General features: G+C 51.3%; 1 long non-coding RNA gene across 4 annotated transcripts; it reads right to left on the minus strand.

Annotated features, from left to right (window-relative positions):
- Positions 1 to 5,532: 5,532 nt before the first annotated feature.
- LOC106732947 (uncharacterized) lies at positions 5,533 to 12,283 on the minus strand. Of its 4 annotated transcripts, none has more exons than XR_001369186.3 (4): positions 12,144 to 12,283; positions 9,483 to 11,820; positions 9,203 to 9,256; positions 5,533 to 8,688 (listed from the first exon to the last, which is right to left on the minus strand). It is a non-coding gene; the product is annotated as an uncharacterized LOC106732947 (long non-coding RNA). The 4 variants fall into 4 exon arrangements; XR_012905098.1 differs by having other exon boundaries at positions 9,341 to 11,820; XR_012905099.1 differs by having other exon boundaries at positions 5,535 to 8,688; positions 9,891 to 11,820.
- Positions 12,284 to 14,968: the final 2,685 nt, after the last annotated feature.

The following is a 14,968-nucleotide window of genomic DNA, read 5'->3' on the forward strand; positions in this document are numbered from 1 at the left end:
AGGAGTGCGCTGACCATTATTTCTTGATTAAAACCAGCAACCTGAGAGCGGAGATTCGGTTTGCTGCATCGCTGCCCTCTACCATTAACATGATAAGCTGTGTCTACATGGGTGCGATCTTGCGCCAAAGCATCCGCTTTTGCACAAAAACATGCTGCCTGTCTACGCTGGCGGGAGTTCTTGCGCAAGAACACTGACGTTCTAATGTGTGAAATCAGGGCTTCTTGCGCAAGAACTATGACGCTCCCGCTCAAGAATAAGCCCTCTTGCACAACTGTTCTTGCACAAGAGGCCAGTGTAGACAGGCAACATGAATTTCTTGCACAAGAAAGCCCGATGGTTAAAATGTCCATCAGAGCTTTCTTGCGCAAGAGAGCATCTACACTGGCACGGATGCTCTTGTGCAAAAGCACATCTCTTGCGCAAAGGCACATGCCAGTGTAGACGCTCTCTTGCGCAAATACTTTAACGCAAGAACTCTTGCACTAAAGAGTATTTGCACAAGATCATGCCAATGTAGACGTAGCCATAGTGTACGGCGTGTTTGACAACATGCTGGAAATGAACCACAGAAGAAACACCCTGTTTGACTATATGTAACGATGAACCCTGGGCAGATAATACTTTTTTTTATCAAAGGACCCTTCATTTTCAGATGTTTTTCCTAGCAACATGTTCTGGGGGGGCTGCATGTCCGAAAGGCCTGTGGGGCTTATCGCTAACACGCACCCCCATAATTTGCCCAGGGAACACTGGCTGACCCTTTACTTACCAAAGCGGGGGCTCAGGAAGTTTTTTGATTCCTACCATTTTCCTCCAGTTGTTTTTTTCCTAAATTTATTACGGCTTTTTAAAACCGTAACTCTAATCATGTTATGTTTCAGCAGAGATAACTGCAGGACCCTTTAGCTGTGACCTTTGGATATCCTTGTATATATATTTTTTAAAGAAACGTGGCAGGGGTTTATCTTTGGATCAGATTTTGAAATTGTACTCTAACGATTGACTGGAAAACGCCCGCATGGTGACGTGGTTTGTTAAAGGAAAACCACTGCGGGGCCTTGCTTTGAACGTGTTTCAGCACGTCCAGACGTGTGTGTCTTGTCGCGAGTTTAAAGAGGCGCATTTATAAAACGCTAAAATAAAAGTTGATTTTTGTCTTTTATGTTACACCGTTAACCACGCGATTTTCCATTTTTTAGCAGAGGGCTGGTTAAAAGAGGCGCCATTACTTACGGTCTCGGCCGGCTCTAGCCCCAATTTTAGATGTTCTAAATATTCTTTATTGGTAACATGACCCACAACGGACGTCAGTGTGGTTAGCTCCGCCAAAGCTTTCATAAAAGCTTGCCACCCCCTAGATGCACTCGTGTTAGCGAAAGAATGAGAGCCCGTTACTCCCCTAAGTCGAGCACGTGAGACCCGACCACGGCTGCCCCCCGGTACACAAAGCTTCCATCGGCGGTCCAAGAGGCACCATCTTTATGCCGTTTGAGTTTCTGTAACAATATTTCAGCTATTTTTTTAGAGCGAGGATTTACCCCCTGCAACACCTCCCAAATCACAAAGTCCGTAGGGCTCGCCGCGGCTTCGGAGGGATGGTTTTCCCGGGCACTTCTCTCGCGTGCTCGGGGAGAAAGAGACTTATTGTAGTCTTTTCCCCTGCCCCCTGCCTGTCCAACATCAGGTATCTTTGCAGGATCCTTTCATACAGTTTAGCCTTCTCGTAGTCGGCTAAGCGGTTCTTTGACGAATGTCTTTCATTTCCGAATCCAGCCACTGAGCGGTTGTGGTTCTGACACTTCTTTTCCCGCGAGAGGCGCCTTTCAGCTGATCCAGCTGGCCGCTAGGCACCAGATACATTTTTTCAGTGTGTCCCATTCTCTGTTCCTGACAGCAGAGGGAGAGCGAAGCTCAACAAGAGGCGGATAAACCCTCCGGACTGCTTGACAATTAGCTTCGTCTTTTTGAGGGACAGTCTTTTATTGCTCAGGTTTTTGATTGCCGCCTGGCTTTTTTTCAGCACACTTATTCGGCGCGGTTTCGGGGGGACGTTGCCCTTGAAAGTGTTGAGCGCTATTTCTGAGATGGCCGCTACCCAGTCCTCGCAGGCTGCGCAGAGAATAACTTTCCTTTGCTGTGGCTTGGCTTTTATGAGGAGCCTTAAAAGAGCCAGGTTTCTCTGCACGCACCTGGATATGCTTGTGTGGGGCCGCTCTTCTATAAAATGGGGTGCTCGGTACAACCGACTATTTTTTATAAGCTTTTAAAAAGACGTATACGCAGGGCCAGTCGCGGGGGAAAGCCTTGTTCTTAGCCTGTAGGCTTCAGGCGTCAAAGGGTTTAAATCCACCAGCAGATACCTGTAAGGCTTTTTGGTAGTGTCCTCAAAAGCCGCTCTGCTCCGCGCTGCTTCCCCAAGTCCGCCGCTGGTCAGTTTCAGCAGCGGCAGCAGTGGACTTGGGGAAGCGGCGCGGAGCAGCTCCAATTGTCCGGCTGGCTGGAGCACTTCCGGGTTCCAGTTTGTGCCGGACTATCGGGAGTGCTGGACCACTGGATGCCGGACAATTGGAGTTTTACTGTACTTAGTATTTAAATTAATCGTTCTGCTCTTTTTCCACCGACAAAAAATGTTTTGCACAATGTACATAACCCTTAAGTTTCTGTGGTGTATGTATTTTGTAAAGGCTTTTTCGATTTCACCACTGTCAGATACAGACTCCATCAGATCATCTATAATCACCGTATTCGCTTTATTGCTAGGAAGTTGTTGTTCATCATTAAAAGTGTCTGATAACCCCTCCTTCGACCCCCTCGAATCCCATAGCTTTGGGTAACTTGCTACGTTTCGTGGGTAGAAAATTTAAAGAATCTATGAACCTGATGTTGAAGTTCATCACCGTTACACACGGTAGTTTTCTGCCTTGCATTACGGGGCTGACGGGCATTTTTTCCTTAATCAGCTGTCTCAGGACAAAATAACAATCGTAACCTTTAGCGTTATGAGCAATAAAAGTGTAGTCCTTAAAGTGCTTGTCTACAAAGGTTCGTGCAAAATCGCTGACGCATTCTACACCCTTAAATTCCCAGCTGTCTTTTTATTTAAGTATAAGGCATACCGTATTTTCCGGCGTATAGGGCGACTGGGTGTATAAGACGACCCCCTATCTTTTTAATTAAAAGATAGGGTTTCATCTTATACCCCAGCGCCCCTCCGCCTCCTTTGCTCCCGGTGTCCCTGGTCTGCTGGAGATGGTCCCCAGCAGACCAGAGGCACCGGGAGCAAAGCCGCCAGGAGCGCCTGGGCTGCCCCCCCCCCCCCCGCCGGAGCCCCTCCGCGGCTTTGAAAGCCTCGGGGGAAGCCGGCGGGGGGGCATCCCAGGCGCGCATGGGCTGCCCCCCCCCCCGGAGCCCCTCCGCGGCTTTAAAAGCCTCGGGGGGAAGCCGGCGGCGGGGCATCCCAGGCGCGCCTGGGCTGCGCCCCCGCCGGAGCCCCTCCGCGGCTTTGAAAGCCTCGGGGGAAGCCGGCGGCGGGGCATCCCAGGCGCGCATGGGCTGCCCCCCCGCCGGAGCCCCTCCGCGGCGGCGCGGAGGGGCTCCGGCGGGGGGGCAGCCCATGCGCGCCTGGGATGCCCCCCCGCCGGCTTCCCCCGAGGCTTTCAAAGCCGCGGAGGGGCTCCGGTGGGGGGGCAGCCCAGGCGCGCCTGGGATGCCCCCCCGCCGGCTTCCCCCGAGGCTTTCAAAGCCGCGGAGGGGCTCCGGTGGGGGGGCAGCCCATGCGCGCCTGGGATGCCCCGCCGCCGGCTTCCCCCGAGGCTTTCAAAGCCGCGGAGGGGCTCCGGCGGCGGGGCATCCGGCGTACAAGACGACCCCCGATTTTTGGGGGATGTTTTTTAACATCAGAGGTCGTCTTGTACGCCGGAATATACGGTACACATAATTTGACACGTGCACCCTTGTTTATTGCATACATTCAAAATCATAAAACACATAGTCCTCCCCCTCCTCCGGAGACAAGATGTTACGCATGTAACACTCATGGTCCTCTGTTGTCTGTCTTTTGGTAACACTGGGGGCACGTCTTCCTTTTACGCTTGTGATTTTTGGCAACGTAGAAGCCGCACTTATCTCAAAGGCGTCTGGTTTTACAATCAACTTTACCAGCCGCCGCCAGCGCCTGGTGTCTTTCTAAACAGGCCTCAGACCGGCAAAACAGCTTACAGCTGGGACAGCGCTTTTTTCGGCGACCACTTCACTGCACTCAGCCCCATGACAAGTACCACAGCGGCTTTTACAGGCGTGCTGGTGTTTGTGGTTGTTTGTGGCAGAACAGTCGTTGCACAGATACAGGGCCCCATCAAGGGAGTCATGTTTAAAACACCGTAATAATGCTTGTCATGTAACAATACAAAAACAGTCTTGGGGTATCGTACCCCCCCCCATTGTCAAAAAGTACCAATTCCTCTTTTCATGACGCAGCACAGCGATAGTCATGCCTAAGCACTCTTCGAAAGAGCTCAGTCTGTAAAACTCATAGACTCATAGACCCATAGGGCTGGAAGAGACCCCAGAAGGTCATCAAGTCCAGCCCCCTGCTCTAGGCAGGACCAATCCCAACTCAATCAACCCAGCCAGGGCTTTGTCAAGCCAAGACTTAAACACCTCTAGGGATGGAGACTCCACTACTTCCCTAGGGAACCCATCCCAGTGCTTCCCCACCCTCCTAGTGAAATAGTTTTTCCTAATATCCAACCTGGACCTCTCCCACCACAACTTGAGCCCATTGCTCCTTGTTCTGCCATCTGTCACTACTGAGAACAGCCTCTCTCCATCCTCTTTGGAACCCCCAAAGAGAGCCTAATTCGAACTCCCTACTCCATGCCGCGTGTAGCCGCGGGCACGAAGTCCGCACTAACGGGGATTTTAAAATGGCGGCGCCCGGCAAGATGCAAATCAAGCCCGGGATATTTAAATCCCGGGCTTCATTTGCAACTTTGAATGCCTACATTAGCCACCCTAGTTCGAACTAGGGTGGCAGTGTAGACATACCCTTTGGCTATGTCTAGACTGCAAGCCTCTTTCGAAAGAGGCTCTTTCGAAAGATACTTTCGAAAGAGCCTCTTTCAAAACAGAGCGTCTAGACTGCACGTTGAACTTTTGAAAAAGCGGCTTGCTTTTTTGAAAGAAAGCATCCAGTGAGTCTGGATGCTCTCTTTCGAAGAAGCCCTATTTACATTGAAGAACGCCTTCTTTCGAAAGAGGAACTTTTGAAAGAAGGCGTTCTTCCTCGTGAAATGAGGTTTACCGCCATCAAAAGAAAAGCCGCGTTCTTTCGATTTAATTTCGAAAGAACGCGGCTTGAGTCTGGACGCAGGGGAAGTTTTTTCGGAAAAAGGCTACTTTTCCCGAAAAAAACCCTGAGTCTGGACACAGCCTAAGTGATCAGCTTGGCTTCCTTTTTTTAGGAACAAAAGACAGGACTATGTAGCACTTTAAAGACTAACAAGATGGTTTATTAGGGTGATGAGCTTCCGTGGGCCTGTCAGCCAACAGTCAGGGCAGTGAGTCCCTTATGACCGGCTGAAGTTCTTTTAAATTGTGCTTGGTTCTGTTACAGCAACTGAAGGAGTCAGGTTAAAGCTTAAACAGTTACTATTTTATTGTTACAGGGTAAACTTAGTTGTTAAATGCTACTACTGTGTTACAGATAACAGACACTACAAAGGACAGGACAAATTATACTAATAAGTCACTTACAGGTACCATGAAACCCTTTTGGTTCTCTGAGCTCTTATTAAATGCATGCAAAATAGACACATAGCAGGTATATATTCTCACCCCTGCGTTCCAGACTTGGTGTGGCCAGCGTCTTTCTCTCAATCCCTCGGGAAGAAGTAGGGCGAGGTTGGGCGTCCCACAGACCTCGGGAGACAATCAATACCTGCCAGCAGGTATAGATGATTGGAGCTCAAATGGGGTGGGCGGCTGAACCTCTTTTTATACCCCTTGGGTCATGTAGGCTTCTTCCTGGTTTTAAGTGGCCAATTAGGAAAAATGGCTTTGAACACCAAGTTTCCCACGAAGGGTGCAAAGCATAATTTACACCTGGGAAAAATGCAGACAATGGGCACCTCTGGTATGTGATGGACGAAGATTCCTCTCCTGGGACAGTGCAGGCGTGTCAATTACTGGTACTAGCCATCAGGGCGACGGGAGGCCCCGGGTCGTCAGCTAGCCCATTTACTGTCTGGTTTCTGTTTATGGTAGAGTCAGGGACAGGCAGCAAACCTGTGTTCCCAGGGCATCAAAGGCTGACTGCCTTTCTCTTGCTCTCTGGGGGGGAGGGAAAAACAAGATGGGGTTTTGTGTCTGGCTACAGGGCCAGACCCACTTCCTTAGATCAATTTCTTCCACTATTTGATCTGAGGAAGTGGGTCTGGCCCACGGAAGCTCATCGCCTAATAAACCATCTTGTTAGTCTTTAAAGTGCTACATAGTCCTGGTTTTTGTTTCAGCTGCACCAGACTAACACGGCTGCATCTCTATCACTGTCCTTTTGTAGGGAGTGACACGCAGCCTGTTGCCTTGTGTGGTGTGCTACCCGCTTATCTGGGCTGGTGCAGACAGACTTGCAGAAGAAGCCAAATTGATGGGTTAAAAGTAGGGATGTAACCGGTTAACTGGTAAACATCATCGAGCGGGGGACACTCCAGTCTGACTGGGCCCCCCGCCTGTGAGATTCTGGCTAAACGGTTCACTGGATAAACATAGCACTTGACCAGTTAACTGATTACATGGGCTTTTGCATCCCTAGTTAAAAGGCGTCCGTTCCTTTGCGCTTACGTGGCTGAGTTTGTCTAGCCAATACGAACTGATCATTTTTGGGTCCAGAAACCCCAGCGCCTGGTAGAGGCGCCTGGCCCCATCTCATTATTGGGCGTTTGTGAGTCTTTCACTTGATAACAGACCCGGGATGCTGCCAGCAAAGCACACGTTATTTCCCTGATCATGTAGGTCAGTTACATGCTTTCTTTTTTTCCCTATGATTTACGGTACGTGATAGCCTTTAGGGACCTTGCAGACCCTTCGCCCGCCCTGTTTTGATAATTGTCACAACCAAGCTTCAAGTCCCGGTCCCCACGACCCCCGCATTACTCTGCACCACTGAAACAAAGTGCTTCAAAAAATCTGCCGTGTTTAAATCTTCCCAAGACCTGCGCAGAGAAAAAAGGGGCTGGTTGAGACCCAGGGCATCTAAGCTGCACGAAATCTTCAGGGCCCAATTGTCTATTAATATTGTCTAGCAGATTTTGAATAGTGGTGTCAATAGCAGCCATGGCCTCTGCAAATCCCGCTATTCTGTCCAAATTAGCAAAACGGAAATCTTGGTTATATTTGGGGTCTTAGACAGTGTCTCACCCACTCCAAATATTGAGGACACTGAGGGGGGATATGATAGAGGTCTCTAAAATCATAAGTGGTGTGGAGAGGGTGAATAAAGAAAAGCTATCTACTTGTTCCCATAATAGAAGAACTAGAGGACACCAAATGAAATTAATGGGGAGCAGGTTTAAAACTAATAAAAGAAAGTTCTTCTTCACACAGCGTGTAGTCAACCTGTGGAACTCCTTGCCAGAGGAGGCTGTGAAGGCTAGGACTATAACAAAGTTTAAAGAGAAGCTAGATAAATTCATGGAGGTTAGGTCCATAAAAGGCTATTAGAAATGGTGTCCCTGGCCTCTGTTTGCCAGAGGCTGGAGCGGGATGGCAGGAGACAAATCGCTTGATCATTGTCTTCGGTCCACCCCCTCTGGGGCACCTGGTGCTGGCCACTGTCGGCAGACAGGATACTGGGCTAGATGGACCTTTGGTCTAACCCAGTATGGCCGTTCTTATGTTCTTATAAATACATCTGAGGGGGGTTGGGAGAATCCACAGCTTCAGCAGTGGGGGTTGGGGGATTCCCTTTCCGGGCTGGGGGAGCATTTTCGTAAACCCACTCTGGCTTTTCTACGTTTTTTTCGCCCAAAGCCTTCTTAGTCTGTTAGATCTCCCGCACTCCCCCCCCCTGTACCTTTTTAGCTTTCATGCTTAGTCACTGACGCCCTTCCCCGTTCGACCAGTTTTCCAAGTTTTCAATCATCTTTTTTGTTTCTGCCAGCTTTTGGGCTAAATCCCCGCTGTCTTCTGGAAAGTTCTGCTTTTGCATCACTTCCAGAACCAGCCTGGGAAACGTTTTCTCCAGCAGCTGCCTCACACCCACATAAACGTGTCTTAGTCTCACACTAAGATCGAATAATTCAATGATGCATTGCGAGCTGTCACTTAGATCCCTGTCTCTAGGCTTCTTGGCACCACAAACTTCGGCCCAGGGGCTCTCCCTGACCCCATGCCAGGGGGCGGCTGGGGGCTTATTGACCCCTTTTACAGAGCACTTCTTTTGAGGGTTGGCGGTATTGCTACCCCCTTGCGATGCTTACCCCCAACCCCGGATACAGCGTCGCTCGCCCTTTTGAACCCCCGCTCGCTTTGTCTGAGACAGGCTGGGGACAGGCAGGGTAGATCGAGATCGGGGGCGTTGGTCTTTCTTGTCACTCTGGAAAGTGTTCTCTGCCGTGGAGGCGGCTTTCTTGGTCCTTTCCACAGGCTTCTGTGCCCTTTCTTCTCGCAAAAGTCCGGCGTCTATAGCTAACATCACACAAACAGCCCGTTTCAACACGCACCTTTTACTAGCAGACAAGCACAAATCTGGCATAGCCGTTAAAAGATCAGCCCGGCATAGGAGAGGCGTTAAAGTCGGGGTGGGGGCAGCAGGTGGAGAGCCCTACTCTGCAGGGGGAAAAGTAACTGTGACAAATACAAAAAGGAAAACTATGTAGCACTTTAAAGACTAACGAGATGGTTTAATAGGCGATGAGCTTTCGTGGGCCAGACCCACTTCCTCAGATCATATTCTGGAAGAGAATTGGCATGACCATATATACCAAAGAATACAATGAAAAAAGTGAAATATGGTCATGCCAATTCTCTCCCAGAATATGATCTGAGGAAGTGGGTCTGGCCCAGGAAAGCTCATCACCTATTAAACTATCTTGTTAGTCTTTACAGTGCTATGTAATTTTTCCTTTTGTTTTAGCAAGATCAGACTAACACGGCTACTGCTCTATTACTAAGTGACAAATACAATAGCCCACACACCCACCTTGTAACAATTCAGCACTAGTTGGTAAAGTATCCGCTCGCCCCACCTCTGGCCCTAGATTAAAACAGAAAAATGCCTTTTTGGTTCTTTTGTTTCAAACAATGCAATTGTAATTTTGTAAAACAACCCACAGCTTACAGAGATTTAACTCTGCCCCGACGGCCTCTGACAGATCGGGTGAAAAGGCATCATCCTGTTAAAAAGCAGTTATTAACTTGTAAGTCATGACAGCGCCAGGCATGAAAAATATAGCCGTACACACAGATTAAAATGCTCTTACCACCGTGTTGCTCTCCATAGCGAAATTTTGAACAGTGTATGCCAAAAGTTCTCTCCTATTTATAGCTAAATCTTAAAACAAGTTTGGGTGTATGGTGTGGGGTGATAAGGAAACTCTTGGGTAATTGGGAGTAGGGATGGAATACAGGATGTTTGTTAAAACGGGATGTACAGCTGGTGGGCATTGTTGTATTTCAAACCAATGTCAGATTCCCATACTTTCAGGACAGCCAGATAAAAGCTTATCTTCCCCCCCTTATCCCTTATCTCTGCTTACAGGCACAGGAAAGCTGTAAGGGAGAAGAGGGCAAGCCGTAAGGTAACTGACACCTTACAGTAAAAGCTCTCTGTTTTTAATTGCAAATGTGTGATAGTCTTGGGAGGGACATAGGTTTAATTAAAAGCCCACCCTAAAATCAGCCCGGTCATGCTGTCTCATTCTGTGGAATTTTTTTCTTTCAGATCCCCAGAACTAGTCAATTGCTGTAAGAAAGCAGGCTTGCCACCCAGGTTGGGAAATAAAAGAGGTTATTGCTTGGAAAAACTTTCACTTTGGCTGCATCTAGACTGGCATGATTTTGCGCAAATACTTTTAACGGAAAAGTTTTTCCGTTAAAAGTCTTTGCGTCAGAGAGCGTCTGTGCTGGCATCTTTTGCGCAAGAGATGTGCTTTTGCGCAAAAGCATCCGTGCCAGTGTAGATGCTCTCTTGCGCAAGAAAGCTCCGATGGTCATTTTAGCCATCGGACTTTCTTGCACAAAAATTAACGTGGCTGTCTACACTGGCCTCTTGTGCATGAATACTTGCGCAAGAGGGCTTATCCCTGAGCGGGAGCGTCGGAGTATTTTCGCAAGAACCACTGATTTTGTACATTACAAAGTCAGTGTCCTTGCGCAAATACTCCCGGCCAGTGTAGACACGTGGCAAGATTTTGTGCAAAATCGTGTCCGTCTAGACGCAGCCTTTGTGTTTTATGCCAGGGAGAGATGTTAAAGTTTTGGGGGTGGGGGTAACTCGGCATGGGGGAAAGCAAAGCAGCATGTCAGTTTCAGACAGGGGAGGAAAGGGGGTTGGGAGAGTGTGACAGCATGTTGGGGGTTCCCCCGATCCTGCACCCCCGAAAGGGCACGAACAGACTCCACCAGCCAGTAGAATAAAGGGAGTTTATTGTCCCTTCAGGGTACAGCACAGCACAGATGTAATCTGGTTACAAGAATTAGGGCTAGGATGCCTCAGGCCCCCCCTTGAGATGGGGGTGACTGGGCCCCTACCACCCCAGACCCCTCCTCAGTCTCTCCCCTTCATGGCTCCGGCTTAGCCTGTACTCTCCCTGCTTCCCCTGACAGCCACTGCCCCTTCCCCGGAAACCTCCTGTTGGTCTCTGCCCCCCGCCTTTGTCTTTCTCCCTGGGAGGCTGATCCTGGGTGTCTGGGTTAATCCACATTTGGGAGATTCAGTGGGAATCTCCCATCCCAGCGCAGGGGGACCCCGGTCACAGAGCAGACAGCCCCCCACTACGGCACAGAGAGCCCCTGAGATTTTGATTCTGCAAATAAGGATCGGGCGTGTGTTAATTTCAAACATGTGTGTAGCGCCCCCTCCCCTCACCCCGGCTAACGCGCCCCGAACAACCGGCTTAAATTGCACAGCACAGAGAGGGGAATGAGAGGGACTTAACTCGTCAATTTCAATAAGAAAACAGATTTATTACCAAGGTCGGGAAATATCTTGTGTTTTATGCTGGTGAGAGGATAAAGTCTTCAAGGGAGGGGGCATAGAATTACACTTGTTCCAGAACATTAAAAATTAACTGGTCAAAGTGTGTGTGTGTGTGTGTGGGGGGACTTCTGGTTGGACAGTTGGAAAGTATGGGATACTTCTGATTGGACAGATCGGCTGCCCGGAGCTGGCAACACGTTGAAGATTTCGAGGTGCTCAGGCAGGATATACAAGTTCCTGAAACCGAATGATGCAACCACGCCCTGGCTCAACCCCAGGGACTCTCCCCCCCACTTTTCCTGTCCCTGCTGCACCCTTACGCCTCCTCTTCCCTGCATCTTACCACCTCCCCGACTGCTCCCCATCCCCACTTCTCCCTCTCCCTCCCGCAGCCTGCTCAAGAGCTGTTCCCCCGTGCAGGAGGCGCTGGGAGGGGAGGACCGAGTTGCTCAGGAGCCGGTGGACCCCAGGGGTCTGTCCAGTTTGAGAAATGCTCTCTAGTTCCTTGCACTCTGGTACGTCTCTCCAGAGAAGGTCTCCGCAGCGGGTCCACTCCTGACGCATATTCAAACCATGACCACATTAGGGTTGCCAGGTGTCTGGTTTTCGCAGCCTCTGTCCTGTAAAACAAAAACACAGAAAATTGTTTTTCTCGGAGGGAAGGCGGGTGGAGACGTTCTTCCCCAGCTGAGTCTGGCGTGGATGGGGGAGCAGGGTTATTTAAAGGCACAGTGATCTTTTTTTTTCCAAAAAGTTTGGTCCCCCGTTTTTTTTTTCTCGACCAATTTTTTTCTCGCCATGTTTGGTATCCTTTTTTTTTTCTGGAAAGGATCTGGCAACCTAGCCATTGTCTGGAATCTTCTGCAGTACAGGCATGTCTCGCCCCAGCGGCTACACCACCAATCCCACCCAGACAGCAGTAGCGGCCTACCGGGTGTCTCACCTGGCCCGATTGCCACGGCTGTCTAGCTGTCTCTCCGCGTCCAGATCTGGCCGAGCTTTCCAAACACAGCAGCGGCTAAACTGATTCGCTGTGGGCCACATCCTAAAAATGTGTAGATGGTGACCCATGACAATTACAACTGCCTTAAAAGGCCAGTGCCTCCCACAGGAGCATTTCTTTTTCTGTTCAAAAGGTTAGGAAATTCACTTCCCAAAACTTGATTACTGCAAACTTACGCTAGCCCGGTGGTATGACCGGCGCACTTTCCCAGGGCCTGGAGTTCAATAAAACAAACGTCTGAAAGCCGGAAATGACAAGTTAAAGTATTTGGAAACGCAACTTCCGGCTGTAATTCACCAGAGCAAAGTCGCTCACTAGTTTAACCCCTCTGGGTTTAAGCCCAGCATGAAATTCCTGTCCGTAAACATGGGTGTATGTATCCGGGTAAACATAGGAAATGAAGCAGACAAGGCTTCTATATAAAACATTGGCACCCCCACATCTGGAATACTGCAGATGTAGTCGCCTGGTCTCAAAAAGATCTCTTGGCTTTGGAAAAGGTTCAGAAAAGTGCAACAAAAATGATGAGGGGTTTGGAACGGGTCCCATAGGAAGAGAGATGAATAAGACCGAGACTTTTCAGCTTAGAAAAGAGGAGGCTAAGGGGGGATAGGATAGAGGTCGATAAAATCATGACAGGTGTGAAGAAAGTGAATAAGGAAAAGTTATTGACCTGTTCCCATAACATTAGAACTAGGGGTCACCAAATGAAATGTATAGGTGGCAGGTTTAAAACAAACCAAAGGTAGGTTTTCTTCAAGCAGCGCACAGTCAACCTGTGGAACTCCTCGCCAGAGGATGTTGTGAAGGCCAGGACTTTAACAGGGTTCAAAAAAGAACTAGATACATTCACAGAGGTTAGGTCTGTCAATACGTACTAGCCAGACTGGGCAGGGATGGTGTCCTTGGCCTCTATTTGTCAGGGGCTGGGAATGGGAGACAGGGCAGGGATCATGTGAGGATTCTCTGTTCTGTTCCCTCCCTCTGGGGCACCTGGCACTGGCCACTGTCGGCAGACAGGACACTGGGCAAGATGGGCCTTTGGTCTGACCCGGTCTGGCCGGTCTTACGTAAGGGAACCTCCTAGGTGATAGCAGTAGTAGGTCTCTTCCCCTCTGAGCTGAGCCAGTAGATGGCGACACCTCCCCCTCACTCTGTTTCACTGGCACAGGGCACATCAGTTTCATGTGCCTGAGACTTTCTGTCCCAACACAGACTCCTCTGGCTCCAAGGGGCTGGGCCAACTGATCCGGCAGCAGGTTGCTCGTACTCTGTAGCCCACGCTGACGCCCAGCCCAGCCCTGCCTGGAGGGGGAATGAGCCCCGCTCCCGTGTGGCGTGCCCGCAGCAGGGAGCAGACCCGCAGCCTCAGGATCGTAGCCCCCCAGGCTGGAGCGCAGAGCCCCACTTTGGTCGGCTCGTCAGTCTCCGTGCGTGGCCCAGGCTCCAGGGGAGAGCACAGGTGGGTCAAGGAGGCCGCATGCGCCATGGCAGAGGGGGAATGATCCTACAAAGCTCATCCCCCCCCGCCAGCCCCGATCGAGCTGCGGCCCCTGACTCCAGCGGCCCCCTTGCCCCAGCAGAGCCCCGCAGAGGGGGAGCAGCGACAGGTCTCCACGCTCGGCCCTGCTGGGTTTTCCCGTCAGCCCCGGAGGCGTTCGGCATGAGCTCGGCACCCTTATACCCCAGGGATTCAAAACTCCTCCCTGGGATCTGAGAGGCCCAGGGCGATTCAGGGCACGGCCAGGCCAAGGGTGGGGAACCTAAGGCCTGGGGCCGGATCCAGGCCCTGAGGCTCCGGGCACCTCCTCCGCAGCATTGGGGACCTTGCACCAGCATCACCCAGACCCTGCCCCCCCAAACCTGCTCGGATCCCCTAACCCCAGCCTGGTTCTGCACCCCCACCCACCCAGACCCCCCAACCCCAGCCTGCTCCTGCACCTCCACCCACCCAAACCCCCCACCCCAGCCTGGTTCTGCACCCCCACCCAGCCAGACCCCCCAACCCCCAGCCTGCTCCTGCACCTCCACCCGCCCAGACCCCCCTAACCCCCAGCCTGCTCCTGCACCCCCACCCACCCAGACCCCCCAACCCCCAGCCTGCTCCTGCACCTCCACCCGCCCAGACCCCCCCAACCCCCAGCCTGCTCCTGCACCCCCACCTGCCCAGACCCCTCACCTCCACCCTGCTCCTGCACCCCCACCTGCTCAGACCCCCCTAACCCCCAGCCTGCTCCTGCACCCCTTCTGCCCAGACCCCCCACCCCAGCCCGGTTCTGCACCCCCACCCACCCAGACCCCTCACCCCTGCCTGCCTAGACCCCTCACCCCCAGCCTGTTTCCCAGCATCCCCTCTCACACACTAAACGCCTCATTTTTGGCCCCAACCCAGAGTCCACGGGGAGGGGCTCACCAAATCTGCTGGCCTGGGCCCCTCTACTCTCTGGTGTGCAAGGGGCCTGTGGGGAGGGTCTTTCTGCTTCCTGGTCAAGGACCACGTCCCCGAGGGTTATTGTTATTTTTTGCTTCTCACTTTTCTGCACCCCCCCCCAGTGATATTTCTGTGGGTCAGCAGCCACAAAAGGTTCCCAGCCCTGTTCTAACGCTTCCCAACCGGCTGCAGAGTAAATTCCCTTCTGTGCACTAAGGCAGGTAGGGATGGGCCCCAGGGGTAGAAACACCGGCCTAGCCGGGGGGAAGGGGGCTCTGCTCACCCGCTGGGTGGCATTTGAACCCCCTGAGTTGCTGCCCAAGCGCCCAGGGGG

The sequence above is a fragment of the Pelodiscus sinensis genome, chromosome 7 (genome assembly GCF_049634645.1).
Source record: "Pelodiscus sinensis isolate JC-2024 chromosome 7, ASM4963464v1, whole genome shotgun sequence".
Lineage (NCBI taxonomy): Eukaryota > Metazoa > Chordata > Testudines > Trionychidae > Pelodiscus > Pelodiscus sinensis.